The sequence below is a fragment of the Thermobia domestica genome, chromosome 9 (genome assembly GCF_964235325.1).
Source record: "Thermobia domestica chromosome 9, izTheDome1.hap1.1, whole genome shotgun sequence".
Lineage (NCBI taxonomy): Eukaryota > Metazoa > Arthropoda > Insecta > Zygentoma > Lepismatidae > Thermobia > Thermobia domestica.
In genome coordinates, this window is record NC_137462.1 from 20073087 (window position 1) to 20090290 (window position 17204).

At 35.9% G+C, this 17204-nt stretch overlaps 2 protein-coding genes across 3 annotated transcripts in view; one reads left to right on the forward strand and one right to left on the reverse strand.

Moving 5' to 3' along the window:
- LOC145694448 (DNA oxidative demethylase ALKBH2-like) overlaps window positions 1-17204 on the reverse strand; it is an 859325-nt gene that overhangs the window by 377912 nt on the left and 464209 nt on the right. The window lies entirely within an intron of this gene.
- LOC145694446 (uncharacterized) overlaps window positions 1-17204 on the forward strand; it is a 164725-nt gene that overhangs the window by 125307 nt on the left and 22214 nt on the right. The window lies entirely within an intron of this gene.

The window sequence follows — 17204 nt, forward strand, 5'->3', positions numbered from 1 at the left end:
TACATTTCAGTTCTTCATTAATCTTATGGAGCCTATTCAGAGGCATTCTGACGCATGATTAGGATCATACTAAGGGCATGACTATTGCACTGTTAGTCGAACTCCTTAGTATGGCACTAATCACGCGTCAGAACGACTCTGCATACGACCCATTATATATGTATCTATCTATGTATGTGTGTGTGTTTGTACGCGTGTGTTTCTATGTATGTTCCAGCATGTCTCTGGAACACCTGTAGCAGGAAGGAGTGCGGGTAGAGAGTGCGGGTAGTGCTGGAAGGCGGGTAGAAGCAGGGCTTGTTTAATAATAGCCCCTAGCAGATTAGAAAAACACTTCGTAACTTAAAGCAATGTTGGTTGTCTACACAACAGGGGTAACACTTTGCTTGAAATTCGTATCCTGCAGGGAAATGGGATTCAAATACTCTCCACAAGTATTTTCCTCATTCAAACATCGAACATTTCAGACAAAGGTCTTGCTAGCTATTATTTATTCTACTCAGTTGCTTATTTTCAAATATTTTGCATTAAAAAATAATTTTCTTTAGTGTTGTTAAGGAGAAGAAATCTCGCATAATGTAATTGTTGTCTACAACAATTAGTGCATTAGGTAAGTTTTCTTCCCTTATCTAGTAGCGATAAAATTTTATTTTTTACCTATATAACTTTTCTTATCTTGTAGCGATAAAATTTATTTTTTTTACCTATATAACTTCCCTTACCTTGTAGCAATAAAACTTTATTTTTTTACCTATATAACTTTCCTTATCCTGTAGCGATAAAATTTTATTTTTTACCTATATAACTTCCTTTATCTTGTGACGATATTTTTTTTATTTATTACGTATATATATATATTTCCTTATCTTGTAACGATAAAATTTTATTTTTTATCTACATAACCTCCCTTATCTTGTGACGATAAAATTTTATTTTTTTTACCCATAGCCTATAACTTTTCTTATCTTGTAGCGATAAAATTTTGTTTTATCTATGTAACTTCCCTCAGAAGACACCTTGCAAGTATAAGACTACAAGTACGTTAAATAAGATATTTCAAGCCATAACTATTTGTAAAGTTTTCATAGTCAACCAATTATCGAAAAAAATCTATATTTTGTTTGAAATACAAAGTGTATGATAAACAGACAACCGGGGGCAGCTTGCAGTCCTGCATCAACTTTTCAAAAAAAAAAAAAAAAAAAAAAAAAAAAAAAATTAGTGAGTCAACTTAGAACCGTAAAATTTCGTATTGCTGAACAAACCTAGAACCTACCTTTACAAAACAAACATAGAATATAACTTTCCACACGATTTCTCTTAAGACAACGTTGTTTTAAAAAATGGTAATAATGTAAAGTTTACAACCATACATATTTTACATATGTATCTTCTTTTATCTCTTGTTTTTGTCCCCAAATATAATTTTCTTTAATACAAAATATGGTTTTCATGAAAAATATTTTCTGTAAACGTAACTTTATTTTGCCTTTATTTAAGAAGAAAATAAAGAAACATAATAATTGCTTTTCGTATATATATAATCGTGGAAGCATCTTCTCGAAGCATATAATTAAAACAACATAAACAAATTTATCTTTCACGAACTTGTGCATTAATAGATATTAAGTAATGAGGTCAATTTCTATCAAAAATCATCACAAGAACGTGGTGGTTCTTTTAGTTTAAATAGAATATGGATATTTCTAAGATATTAAAAATATAATATGTTGAAAAACACACTACATATATATTTGTGAGTTTCCTCGTGGGTAAACGGTTACAATTGTTACTTTTGATACACGAGGTTCTCAGAGGGAATATGCGACTTTGGTTCCACGTTCAACTATGTACAGTCTGCACACGCAAAAAAAAAAAAAAAAAAAAAGGCGTCCTTTAGTATAGTGGTTTTCAACCTCTCCGAATCTAACAGCCCCTTCACTGAAACGGCTTATCCTGAGCGCCTCTGTCATCTTAAGCCAATCCACCCATGCACAAGACTGAACATATGACTTAGATAAGCAGTCTATAAACCACAAAAATGCTTCAATTCTTAAAACCATCCTTAAAGAATATATATATATATATAATGGATGCTAAAAAGTTTTGCACAATGGACCACAACTTTTTTTAATAGTAGCACTAGGACCATACCTTACGTATTTTGTATCCTCCATTCGTTGTGACACATTTAGCCCACCGTTCTTTCCTGCCGTAAATGCACCTTAATAAAACTCTTGACACTGACTATTACACCACGGTTTCATGCACACAATGAGTTTTTGACCACTGGTAAATTGCCTGCCACGAAGATGACCTTCAGATAACCAAACAAAAATAAATCGAATAGAGCCAGGTGCAGACTATGCGGGCATTGAGGGACCATTTCCCTCCTATACTTAAAATATTCCGTTGTGTGTAATTGGCAGTGTGGGGCCTAGCATTATCTTGGTGTAGTTTGATAACTTTATTTTGGAGCTTCGGTCTCTCTATCTTTAGAGCACGTCGCAGTTTTTTCCAGTGACAAACAATATAACCCAATCGCATCAACAAACTGTTGTAGGTAATATGTTGCCTGTTATAAAGCTTCTCAAAAAATGTAAGTTTTCATGGTGTCCCCCTGAGATCGAAACGTGTTAGTTTTACCGCCTGGAGCAAGATCAGTTAACATCAGAGATGCTGCTCGAGAAACAGGGGTGGAGCTGACTGGAGCTAACGATGTCCCCCTGAGATCATAATTTACCGGCTACACATTTATCATTCCTGATCAATGTGATCTTCGTTAGCGTCGCTCACTGCAGTTGATGGTTCTGCTAAATCGTGATTGGCCCAGCAGACTGAAATTTTTAATTTGGAACCTTGATACCCATCGCTGGATATTGCTACGATCCAGACTCCTTTCCGGCCATTGGCCTTATTCAGATTATAAACATTATTTCCTGCCCTGTCGGTGAAATAGATCAGTTGGCAATCCTACTATAAGATAAATCACAAATAATGAAGGAATAATTGCAGTAGATTTCAGTTCTTTACATTCCTTCTGACAATGATCACTTTTCATTTTTCTTCATGGAGAAGAGTTGCCAACTGTTAGGTATTTTACCGGACAGTCCGGTTTTTTACCTACTTGTCCGGTGTCCGGTACGACTTCAAAACCGGACGTTTAATGTCCGGTAATATTTCCTTTTACTAGTCCTATTCAAATTATGCTGGAGTGACGAAAGGAATCGTTTGTCGATGAACATGGGTAAAACAGAGCTTATAATTCGCTTTGATATCGACCTGTCGTGCACGGAATTAGCTGAAGAGTAGAAGGCAGAAAAATTTACTGAACTTATCAGAACTGCTAAAGGTCAACAAAGGCACATTTTTAGGAGCGAAGCTAGCACTGCTTCATCCTCAGCTACATCTTTCAATTAAATAATGTATCCAGAACCAGTAAAAGTATGCAGGCATCATGAGACCTTACCAGCCCCAGCAAAATTGGTAAGACATATTTTTCAAGTGTATTTTGTGCATGCCATAATTATATTGCCAATTATATTCATTTTTCTGTTTTAAATACGATGTATTATTGATGATAGATGACAAAAATTACATGTGCCGACTCAATCAAAACAGGAATAAGTGAGTTTAATAAATGCTTGGAAAGTAACTACACTGTAAAAAATGAGGTGATGAAACAACACAAAATGACTACCAGTTTAGCGTGTTACTTGTATGTTAATTCAGCACTAAGCACATCGCCTTCTGAGCATATCAGAAATAAATCGTTACTACCTGAGAGAATTTGCATTGGTATTTATCATTTAATATGAGCAAAGCTTTGCGAAATATATTTAGCACTTGTGCCAAGTAACGAATAATGTTCTATGTTTCCTGTTATCAATCATAATAATATTGTTGTAAAGCTGTGAATCGTCAGACAAGTTACATAAGCAACAGTTCTGCCATCTTCTATTCATACGTGCTGAGATACAAAAATAACAAATAAAGAAAATAGATGGAAGCACTGTTATCTGTGCAACTGTTGTCAGGTGATCTGTGTTGCCACACTTGGTACAATTGTATCAAATTCAGCCCTTTTTGTCATTCATCGTCCCGTTGGTACCACGCTGGCATTTTCAGCCCTTTTTATGAAAAAGTTGGTACAATTCTACTCAATTCAGCACCATTATCACATTTTCAAAAGTGTCAGTAAGACTTTTCCTACATCTCACGTAACTCATACCATTGTGACTTAAAATTATTAATAATGTGTTGTGATGTCTTTCAGGGAAGGTTCTAGGACCCTGGACCGGTTTTACATTTTTTACAAATGTCAGTTTACTTACCTTATATTCTTCCTACAGTCTATTATCCTCCTTCGCTCGTGAAATAAGCAAGAATAAGGTGGATAATTATATTTTATTATTTTATATTAACGTACTGTTTACACATGAACTCGGAGATGATTGATTTGTTCCTCGTTTTATATATTCTTTTCATTTCACATATGGCCGTTAATATAAAATGCCGTTTTGGTTTATTTCACTTTGAAATAAAGGCGCGTTTGATTTTCTTACAATACATACCGAAGATGATAATCGTTTTCCCAGTGGTGGATCTAGCCTGGGACCGGGGGCTTAGCCTCCCGCTTTTTTAGGTGACAAAAATAATTTAAGCTATTACATATATTTTTGAAAGTTTATAGTAAACTCATGATATAGCAACTTATCATAGCCTGGGTTCTGCCTGGCCCTCGTTTTTACCTTCTACCTAGGTAGATCCGCCAATGTGATTCCCCTTTAATTTGCGGCCTCTTGTTTTTTTCCTACATGTGAGAAACGTTTTATTTACTTCCACGGTTTTTCGGGGCCCTACTTTTTGGATGCCAAAGTAATTTTTGAAAAGAGTAGTTTCTTGATTTATATTCTTGGAAGACGGGGTGGAGAGTGTTCTAGAACTTTACTTCTTTAGTTTCGTGTTGTAGAGCCATGTATTACAATGATATAAAATTATGAATTCAGCCCCTTTTGTTCCAATTTGGTACTATTTTTCAGCCCGCTCCAGAGCTAGGACTATGGCAACACTGCAGGTGATTCACAGGTTTACAACAATATTACTGTGGCAGTTTACAGAAAACATAGAATGTTATTAGTCACTTACCATAAATGCGAAATGTATTTCGCAAAGCTTTACTCATACCAAACAGTAAAAAACGATGCAAATACTCACAGCCAGTAACAAGGTATTTTTGATATGCTCTGAAGGCGATGTCTTGGTGTTGAATTGGCACACAAGTAACACGCTAAAGTGATAGTCATTTTGTGCTGTTTGAACACCTCATTTTTTGCTGTGTAAAGTTATTATATTCGAACTCTGAGTCGCTCAATTTTATGTGAAGTAACCACTTTTAGATTGTTCACATTTTAACAAGCGATGATGTTACAGTCTTAAAAGTATACATACTCCAGGATAGTGTCCGGAATTTCCATTTCTAACAGTTGGCAATCCTAAAAATAAAAGGTTATGGTACAATTGTATTGAACCGAAGACGCCCCTTTCCCTATTTGATGCCATAAGGGTTAAATACTGCATGACAAAAAAGTTATTTCTTTTAATGGCTTTAAAATTTTAATTATTTCTGTTATTGTTATTAATCACATGAATATATAAATTATGGAAATATACATTCACTTTCATTAGTGGGTTTTTTTTTTTTTTTTTTTTTTTTTTTTTTTTTTTTTTTACACGTTATTCTTGTAATGTCCAATTTTAACAGTCTTAAGATAAGATGCTGAATATTAAGAAAGAACGGAAGTGAGATATCCTATATCTTTACAAATTGTTTCAATGTATTATGCTGGTTTACTTAAAGGAAACGAAACTACTTCATTATGCATAAGATCGTTTAATTTTTAGATTTCTCCTAATTGCTTGTCTAAACGCCAGCATATAATGCTACTTAGTTTCCTTATTGTTTTAAATGAAGCAGTAAGAAATAGAAGAAATGCAATATTCGCTTGACTACTGAAACATATGTACGAGTTCTCTTCCTTGCGGTTGATTTTTGTAAAAACAATCGAGCGGTTCTTCCCACGCAACAATGAGATATATCTGCAAGAACAAAAGAGGAAATGTTGGAAAGATGGTGGTGCCGATTGCAACTATCTGTAACAATAAATGAAACGGAATTTTTTTTCTCTGGCAAAAAAGAAAAGGATAAACTACACAGATGTTCGTTTAGTTACGCTTAGTACGTACAACAAAAGTGTTTATATATCTATAAAAAAAACAATATTTAGATATAGTGCAGCTTCCTGTTGTTATAATATAGATTGGGATATATTAACATCAGGCGTTGGTAATTATGTAAGTAGCTTTTCAAGTCAGGGGCCTATTTCTGAGGACATTAAACTCGATGATACGCACAAACGGAAAAGAGAAAGAAGCTATGCTTAAATAACTCCAGAAACTGGATTTGTCCAAGTCACGAGAGGCTGTAATTTTTAAAATAAAGCAAACGTGAAATAAAAGCAAGGATAAGAATGCTGAAAGAAGCCTTTAAGAGGAAGAAAATACTATTTTGTGGGTCCTTCAGTAAAGAGTTGGAAAAAAGACTCATAAAATGCTTCGTGTGGAGTATTGTACTTTATGGGGCAGAAACAGACATTACGCAAAAATGATCAAAAACGACTGCAAGCTTTCGAAGTGTGGGTGTGAAGAAGAACGGAGAGAATTAATTGGGTCGAGCGGAAAATGAATGATAGGGTATTAGAAATGGTGGGGTTGAAAAGTACAATTTTAGATATTATTAAGAAGAGGAAGAGAAACTGGTTGGGACATTGGCTAAGAAGGAATTGTATCATGAGGGACGTGCTAGAGGGTTGTAGTGGGAGGAAAAAGAGGGAGAGAGCGAAGGAAACTACAATTAATGGACGCCTATCAAAACAGAAAATTCGTACGTGGAGACGAAGAGATTAGATGAAGACCGTGGAGCATGGAAGCTTCTCTGTTGCGGCAAGTAACCTGCCAATAATGGCAAAATACTTACGATTATGATGAACGTGACTTTTAACCTACCAGTTTTTGAATAAGCTGTCAGCAGCGCTGATTTCTATGTAACTTCGAAAAGAGAATGGGGCGGTCAATTATGTGTGTTTCGTTATCAAATATCCAAACATAAATCCAAGCCAAGTTATCCAGATCTTGGGGACCCAATAAGATTTTGGGGGGGGGTGCAAAAATTAATCTTTTTAGAAAAGCATTAAGTCGTGACCCTACAAACTGTATGAAGTCGTTTCGTTTTCTCTTCAATCCAAGAACATCCTGCTTCACACTACATAAAGTCAGTGACTTAGACCTATCTGAAATTTCAAAGTTAATGACACCGAAAGTGTTGTCGAATTGAATGTAGTAGTTTTGATACGATAATTTCGCGACTCACAGAACCTTCCCGAGGACAAATCAGGGAGTTGCAACACATAGGTTTCAAATCGCTAAAGTTTATCAGGCCTTGTAGTAAAATAACGCTGCAAAGGAAGATTCAAGGGGCCGAACTTCCCTTAAACATAATATTAGGTATTGCAACTAAACTTTGTGAAATGAAAATATATGTACGTGCTTGAAAATCAAATTGTAAATGTTGCTCATCCACCTACTTGTTATGATCATCATCCGAATTCGGAGCTTTGATGGTATGTCTTGGACAGGACCCTTTACAAGACGGATTGATTTGTATTTACGTCCTTCTGTCAGCACTATAAAAGATGAAACCTATAGCGTCAAGTCAAGCAATGATTCCCAGCCTTTTTCCTTCACTGTGAAGATACACTTTATCAGACATGTACGATATCACAACAGACTTATGTTCTTTTTCTTATCTTGCCTTAACTCTTATATCATAGGCAACCCTAGAACACATGAGTGGAGACCAGGCTATTCTAGTAGACTCAGATTCGAGTCGACACATCACTTTCGGACAGCTTTTCGAGACGAGAAAGCCTCAACACTTGTGTCGTAGGCAACTTTAGTTTAAAGTGGAATCTTACCCTCTTTAATGTGTTCGATGCTTTATCATTAGGGTAGGGACATGCCAAAGATACCTCGCGATCGAGGTCGAGGTTTAAGTCGCGGTCGCACCCTCGTTACTGGCACAAACACGAATTCAAATGGGTAAGCGCATGCCGAAGATGTACGCTACCTAGAGGTCGACCGCGAGGGTGAATTAGTGGTCACGATTATGAATAACTAAGGGTAGGGACATGCCAAAGATACCTCGCGATCGAGGTCGAGGTTTAAGTCGTGGTTGCTACTTCGATGTGTAGGTCGCGATGGATAAAGGGCGCACATAGCGAGGAGGTCGCACCCTCGCTGTTAAGTTCTCAGTTTAAGGAGAAACATTGTTGTGACGCATGTGAAATTATTCCGTCAGTGCATAAAAATCACTGCAAAAACACATTTTGAAATTGAAAGAAGAAGTTAGTTTATAAGTAGGGATGGATGCGAGACGAGATATGAGAAATATCAAAGTCTCGTCTCTTGTTTCGCAAAAATATTTGAGTCTCATCTCCATCAATATTCTAAATCAAAGACTTTTACCTTTTATTCAATTTTCTGTGAAGAAAATGCCCTCTTTCAGCGCTTAGGCGGGAAATCGTTTCCCAGTAAAGTTTAATAAATAAATAAATAAATCAGGTATGTATCGAAATTTCGAGGTGGAGGGGGTATTAACAGCAGCAAATGAAGTTTCGGCACTGCAGTTCCATTATTCGACGTTTCCTCCCTATGGATACATGCCTATCTTTACAGGCATTTCTTTACCTTACATTAATAACGAATTTAGAAGAAACCCTTTTTATTAATTTCGGAATTGAGGAGGGGGGCGTGGAGTTTTTAAGCATAGATATGATTAACAATAGCTTCTTTTTGGCTAACAAATGGCATGAAGATCATCCACATTGTTATGTGAGGGAAAACGGAACATCTCGAATCCGTTTCAAAACAATATTGTATTGTTGATGTGGTGAGGGCTCAAGAAAGCAGTGTGCTGAACTGGTAACGTTGCCTTTTTCATGTAACGTAGGGCGTCTTACCAGCGTGGAGCCCAAACGGTTGGCGTAGTTGGAAAGATATCACCATTTTAGATTGAAGAAAGATATCAACATTTTAGATTGAAGAAAGACAGCATTTTAGATTGAAGAAAGATATCACCATATTAGATTGAAGAAGGATATCACCATTTTAAATTGAAAAGTATCTATTTACAACTACTTTCGTTTTTTTTTCCGTTTTTTTCGTATTTTTTCAAAAGGAAGTTCACTTATGGTCCTGGACTTTTGATGCACCCTGTATAAATCAAGATTAAAGAATAATCTTTTTTTATTTTTAGAAAAAGAAACCATTGTTTTTAGTTAATATGTTTAACACGTTTCTTTACTTTATCTAATACACAAAATATAATTTCGGTAATTGATCTGAAAAATCCTTGGCAACCATAACTCATTTTACTCATATATTGATCCAAATTATTGCGGATTTAACTATTATTGCAGATTTTTTCATTGCAACAGTAGCTGCGTGATAATATGTTTATTTCTGTAGTTGTTAAATACCACAGGAATAACATTACTGCTTTACTTATAAAAAGTCCCACGTACTGCTGAAACTAAATCCCCCACTGAATTACATAAACAAACAACAACAAAAATAGGGGTCATTTTTTCACCTAAATTCAGATGACATGAAATAGGAGGTGGGGGATATCGTGCCACACGGCCTCTGATAGACGGCTGCTGTAATCCCTTTGTATATCATTTCCCCTTCTCTTGCCCTCCGCCACACTTCTCATTTCCGTGGGAAAGAAAATCCCTGCGATAATGCCTGCACCCCTTCCCTTTCCACTTTGTTTCTTCCCCCTCTTTTTCTTTTTATTAAAACCCGGAAATCTTTTGTTGTTCTTTCAGAGCCCCGCCTTTCAACACCGCGTGGTACACACAAACACACACACGGATTTACTTTCATCCATAAATACTCCCTACTTACATACAGATCTTGCAAACAATTCATTGCAAGTGTTAACATTGGAATAACATACTCGTTTGCAAATTATATAGACAGAAATACAGAAATACAGGGTTTGTTGACTGCGTCTCTTTTCAGCAATGAGGCTATGTGAGACGTGGTTCTACATCATGCGTTCAAGGGTGTCTCCCATTGGGAATGGAATATAAAATGAAATCTTCCAGTTTAATGTCCCAGGATAATGCCTGTTAGACTAGATGAGGGAATAAATTGGTGGAATAAGAAAGCGGGAGGGAACATGAGTACCCGACAAAACCCACGGACACGATGTTGTCCACCAAAAACTTACTTGATCGGGGATCGAACCGGGGATTCCACGCATCAGACATAAAAGCTCTACCACTGAGCCAGTGTGCCGTCCCCGGAATCGAACCCGGGAGCCCGTGCACTAATTGTGCACGCACTGTGGATCAGCAGGGATGGCTGCAATGGAAGAACCTACAAGGGCAAGAAAATGGTTTATGCTATAATTATGTTAGCAGGGTTAGAAGGGTTATTCAGTGGGGTATTTATGATTTTGTTTCGGGAGGGGCTTCGCTAACTTTCGGGGGGCGGCTTTGCCTGGAAATGTGAAAATTCTGCAAGATATTTCATTTATTTTACTATACTAAGTAAGATTTCGGGGGGGCTTAAGCCCGGAAGCCACCCCCCTAAATACGCCACTGGGGTTATTTATGAAACATTCGCACAAAATCGCAGAAGTCGTATTTTACAAAACTGTTAGAAACTCATCCCAAGAGTAAACTGCCTCTTCTGGATATTCTAATGAAAGTTGTTTGTGTAACATTGTAGGAATATTAATGAAATACAGGGTGGTCCAAAAGTAGGTATACAGTACAATGTCGCTTTTTCTATAATTTCTTATTGTTATCCATCAGGTAGATTTAGTTTCTTTATTATTTGTTCTTAATGCATTTTACTTACATCTTAAGCTTGGAAGAGCCGAAGCAAATGAACCCATGAACTAGACTGTTATACTTGATCAATGCAGGGATGTATACCTACTTTTGGGCCACCCCTGAAAATAAACCAATCGCTAAAGTAAACTACCCTTCGTGAATGTATTCATAAGGAGAAATTTAAGCAATATTATAAAGTTATTAATGAAATATCAACAGAAATCGCCTGAATTATTTTTTTTTATAAAATCATTCACGAAAAATTACACCAAGAATAAATTAACCCTGTACATTTAAGACAAATAAGTTATGTTATATTGTCAATTTATTGGTGAAATATTTATTTTTGAGAAAACTCGCCGAAAAAAAAAAAACACCCCAAGGATAAACTAATCCTTGTAATTTTTCAATGCCATATTTAGGGTTACCAACTTTTGAAAATGGAAATACCGGACACCCTCCTGGAGTATGTATACTCTTAAGACTGTGACACCATCGCTCGTCAAAAATGAGAACAACCTGAAAGTGGTTACTTCACATACAATTGAGCGATTCGGAGTTCGAATTTAATAACTTTAGTTACTTTCCAAGCATTTATTAAATTTACTTATTCCAGTTTTAGTTGACACGGAACACGTAATTTTTGTAGTCTACCATTAATAATACGTTGTATTTAACACAAAATATACTTGAAAAATAATTTCTACCAGTTTCGCTGCGTCTGGTAATCTCATAATGCGGTAATCTCATAATGTCTACATACTTTTACTGTATCTTTATGCATTATTTAATTGAAAGATGTAGCTGAGGATGAACCCGTGCTAGCTGCGCTCTTGAAAATGTACTTTTGTTGACCTTTAGCAGTTTTGATAAGTTTAGTAAGTTTTCCTGCCTTCAATTCTTCAGCAAATTTCACGCACTTCAGGTCGTTGTCAATGTGAATTATAAGCTCTGCTTTAACCATGTTCATCGACAAACGATTCCTTTCGCCATTCCTAAATAATCTAAATAGAACAAACAATAGGACTAGTAGGAGGAAAAATTACCGGACATTTAACGTCCGGTTTAGAGATCGTACCGGACACCGGACAAGGAGGACAAAAACCGAACTGTCCGGTAAAATACCGGATGCTTGGCAACCCTAGCCATATTATCAAATTATGTATCTCTTAAAATATGAACAAAATCGAATGACCCAGTTTAGAGAAAATCGTCGGAGGTAGCATCGTATACGAAGATCTAATGGACCTATGTTGACTACCTTAACATAACAGCATTTTTCTTGCAATTCCTATGCAAGGTTTATCTTATTGTACTGAAGTCACTTCCCACGTAAACTTTATTATAAGGCAGGGGCTTTTTTATGTGAAAAGACCTTGATTTTATGAAGACGTCAATGCAAAACAATTGTATTTGAAAAATCTACGATTTGTAATGTATGATCGCTTTATTTCGCACTGAACACACAATGAAAAATCTTTTCATGTAATATATCTTGCGAATTAAATACAGACAATACAACATGCCAAAATAGGACAATAGAAGTTGACATGTTACATATGTCTATAGTACTACACATATACCTACTTGTATATTTTGAATACTCCTCCCTTTCAAGGGCAACATTACAATTTCCTGGTTTTGTTGTTTGAGTTTATGAACAATAAAAGACAAGTTTTGTTCAATTGCGTACAAATTCATTGTTACGTTCCTCTTTGAACAAACTGTAATTGTTCTAAATACAGAAGCAGCTTTTTAAAGAATCATTTGAACACGTAATTGTTCTAACTACCGAGTTATCGGACGGCTAAAAGTTAGAGGGCTCACGTTAAGTGCATGTGGTCCCGGATTTAATTCTGACTATGTTCTGTCTTTATTTACATAGAACACATTCTTAAAAAAAATACTTATTCTTTTGTGAAGTAAATCTGGCGTCCCTAATTATCAGGTCTTCTTCTTCTTCTTCTTCTTCGAATTCTTCCTCATCTCAACCATAGGTTGATGGGCAACATGAAAATTTTATTTTTTTCTCTCCCTTGGAAGGGCTGTTTTATACTTTGATAAGGTCTCTTCTTCATAGCTGCATTTAGATATTCTATCCTTGGTCTTCCTCTTCCTGGTTTTCCTTCTGCCTTTCTCCTCTATCAACATGGTGATTCAATCGGAGTGCCGAATAAGGTGGCCAAGCATGCTGTTTCTTCTTTTTCCTATTATCTTCATGATCTGTCGTCCTTCATTAGTTTCCTTTAGTACGTCTTCATTCCTTTTCCTTTCGGTCTATGATTTGTGCAGCATTCTGTGCCAACAGCATATTGCAAATGCTTCCAGCTTGGATATTTCAGCTTTTCTCAGTGTCCACGTCTCTGATCCGTGAAGTGCCACGCTCCATACCAGAGTCTTAATAAATCGTTTAAGAACGTCCAGCGACACATTTCTTGATGTTAGTAGTCCTCTTTTCCTATTAAATGCTTGTTTAGCCTGTGCTATTCTTGAACTTTTAGGTAAATCCGAAAAAAAAAAAAAAAAAAAGAATATATATGAAGTTTGTGTCTATTCAATAAATTATTGTAGAATATCACAAGAAGTATGGGCATCACTGTTTGGAATATATGTGCAAGATTGCAAGGGCACTGGCGCGCCTGGTGGCTACTTCTGCATCTCTGACTGCCCCTTAGACATGTTGTATTGTACATCAAGGAATATAAAACTATCCTTTTCGATATTAAAAAGAAAACAGCTGTCCTCAAAATTGAATGGTGTGAGACAGGAACATGGTAACCCACAATTTTACTATTTTAAGAAATTAGAGATTTTCTGCTGCACAATTCATTTTCAAAGTCGGAAAGCTGATTTTTCACATAATACTATACATGAAGGATTAAACGGACAAGGCTAAACGAAGCAGTATGCGTTGCTCTCTATCGGATGCTGCAAAACGCAGCAATTTCAGAATTACCATGTTCTTGCCTCACACCTTTCAATTCTCTGCCTCTTTGTCCTCCTCCTTGTAGAGAAATTAAAACTGGCGTTCGTTATTAGTATTCAACAATAATACTTCCTAAGTACAATCTGCTACTACTTAACATTATTTTTTGATACACAGTAAATACTAAACAACTGTTTCAAATACTATCAATGTATCAATTATTATCGGCAACGAACGAAATACTTTTCAGCAACGAATAAAATGCTTTTTAGTAACGAACGAAATACTTTTAGTAACGAACGAAATGCTTTTAGTAACGAACGAAATGCTTTTTAGCAATGAACGAAATGCTTTTTAGTAACGAACGAAATGCTTTTTTTTGCTACCAACGAAATGTTTTTAGCGTCATAAAAATTTGCTTTTCTCGAAAAACTACGCATGAGAATTTACCCGAAGCATGTAATGTTCAGCTCGATGCCATCTACTCGTTCGATTGATATGCGTTAATACTACCTCGAAACTTACGAGGATATATTTATTTAAATAGAATACAACAGGTATTCCATACAGGAATACCCACTACAGTGCTAATCTTCTCATAAAACAATACACTTTCAAATTCTCTTTTAAATCTTGCAAGGCAATCAGCATAAATATCTATATTACTTGTAATTTTTAACGTATATTATAGGTTGTACTCATCCTTCACGCAGGTGACTTAGAACATTGGGCCGTCCTTTTTGTACAGTAAAAGAAATAAGTAGCTATTTTCTTTGTTCATTCAGTACATTTTTTTTTCAATGATCGAAAGCAGTTCGTTGCAGCCTAGTTTATTATTAAGAATTTTGTATAAGAAATAGCATGTTATGTAATGTTCTCTTCTTAAAGGTTACTGGTTCAAAATCCTATTAAGTAATAAGTTCTCTAAAAAAATTATCAGGCCTGTGTTAACCGAAACACTAGATGCTTGTTGTTGAAATAAGAGGCTACAGTGGTACTCCTGTTTGGACCACTGACTTGTGTTAAAATTTAGTTGTTTTGAACACCTCCAATTTTTGCTGTATAAGAGTGACCAGTTTAGACAAATATTTACTGTATTCTTAGTTTCAGACGTCAAACAGTGTGAAGAAAGGCCTCATGAAATACAAATCGAATTGGAGATTCCAAAATATTTATAATACAAGCAGGGCCGTAACTTGTGGGGGGCAGGGGCAACTGCCCTCCCAGGGAAGCTCCCCGCCGTTCAAGGGGGACTCATTTTAAGACACAATTTTCTTACTCCATATAAGATACGAACATGAAATTATAAATGAAGCATCAAACAGGTTCAATACATTACATAAACAAAACAACACACAAAAGGTAAGTCAAACAAAAATGAGTCGTGGGCTCATTTCAGTAAAAAATGTCTATTACAAGGTGCCCTAGAAATAATATATATTCGTATGGCTTTGAGATTTGTCAATATTGTCTTCTTAATTAATTTGTCATGTATGGAACGGGTCCATGGGCGTAACTAACGATCCCGCAGACCTTGCCGTGTAGGAGGACCCACAGGCTTGGAAGGCCCATAAAGAGTAAGAGAAAGATGGAAAGAGGGGGCCCAAGAATTAGAAAACAACTTTTCCTAGGGGTGCCAAATACGCGTATTAATGCTTGGCTCCCCGGAAAAAAAAGTTACGGCGCTGAATACAAGTTTCAAAACGTCTGTATAAAATAAGGAAATCGACGTAATCTTTCAATGTTCGACCCTCTTTTCGTCACATGTATGTACACAGCCTTAGAACCCACATCGTTCAACATGTGTCAAATCTTAAGGATTTCGTGAGATTACCCAGACAGTTTCTTTTCTGGAATTTCGCTCTTGCCATCTCCAAAAATAAATATATTTTACTAAATAGTAAAAAATGAAAATTGATATTTTCTCCACAACGGCTCTAACACTTTTGTATTTACTCCATAAATCAATATTTCAATAAGAGCTCTACTATATAACTTGCGTTCTTTAAAAAAAAAAAAATCCAAAAGCGATACTTTATTTCTGGAATGCTTTACTTTAAATATTTTCTGGGAAACGGTCCAAGTGCTTTTGGTAATATTTCATAAATCAGAATATAACTAACAAGAACATATGTACAATACGTAATCAATCAGTTATTTTACTTGAAAAACTCACATTCCTTATCGAGATTCCGTGTCCGTATGCCATGTGTACAATACATTTCTCTCCGATATTTTTTACAAATTTTACAAAAAAAAAGCAACTTTGTTTATATTTCATACATAAACATATCTGTAATAACTCTGCAGTACAACTTTATCATTTTTTAGTTATAAAACAACAAAGTTTAGTACGGTGTCCCGTACTTTTTACGAATACTAACTTCGTTTTCTGTATATATGAGATTGATCTCCTGTGAATCACTTGTATGTGCGAAAGTATCCTTTCTTTTTTAACCATCTAAGAGCCAAATAATCCACACACGTCAAAACTTCTACCCTGAGGCTACTTTCCCTGTTGAGTTTTCTTCTTACAGAAAAAAAAAAACTACAACCTTCCTTTCAAATGTAACCGTGCGGAGATAAACTGCCAACAAGAAATAGAAAATGCTCGGAAAAGTAACGCAACATCTCTCCCATCAAAAAAATCAGAACTTTCCAATCTCCTCGTCAAAAAAATTGACAAGATGCAAAATTACATCATTATGAAATTAGTTCTTCAATTTTATCCAAATCAAAAAAATATCTAATTTCCTTCCATGACAATCATACTTTTGTATTATGCTCTAGTGTGAAGATTAGGCATTGTGCTTGGTCCAAAATTGATTACAGTTTTCTAAGATTGATTATTGGCTTTTACTAACTTTATTGAAATTTTATTATTATACGTTTTACAATAGGTCTATTGTTTGATATGTAATGTTTCTCTAAGTGTAGTCCGCGAATAGGTACAAAAGAAACTCATATTTTTCACAATAATATGGGACATTATAATTAAAAATCTAAAAGTCGTTACAGCCTACCAGTATGACCAGTCAGGTGGCTTTGAGTTGAGTGGCTACTATTTCACAAGTCAACATATAAAACAATGTATTCTTTATTCTGATTTGATTTGAAACTCCGTACTTTGTAGTGGGGGGCCGCGGTGGCTCAGTGGTAGAGCGTTCACTTCTGGTGCTGCGGTGGCTCAGTGGTAGAGCGTTCACTTCTGGTGCTTGGGGTACCGGGTTCGATCCCAGATCGCGCTAAGTGAACTTTGTGGTGGACAAACACCGTGTGCGTGGGTTTCCTCGGGGTTCTCCCGTTTCATCCCA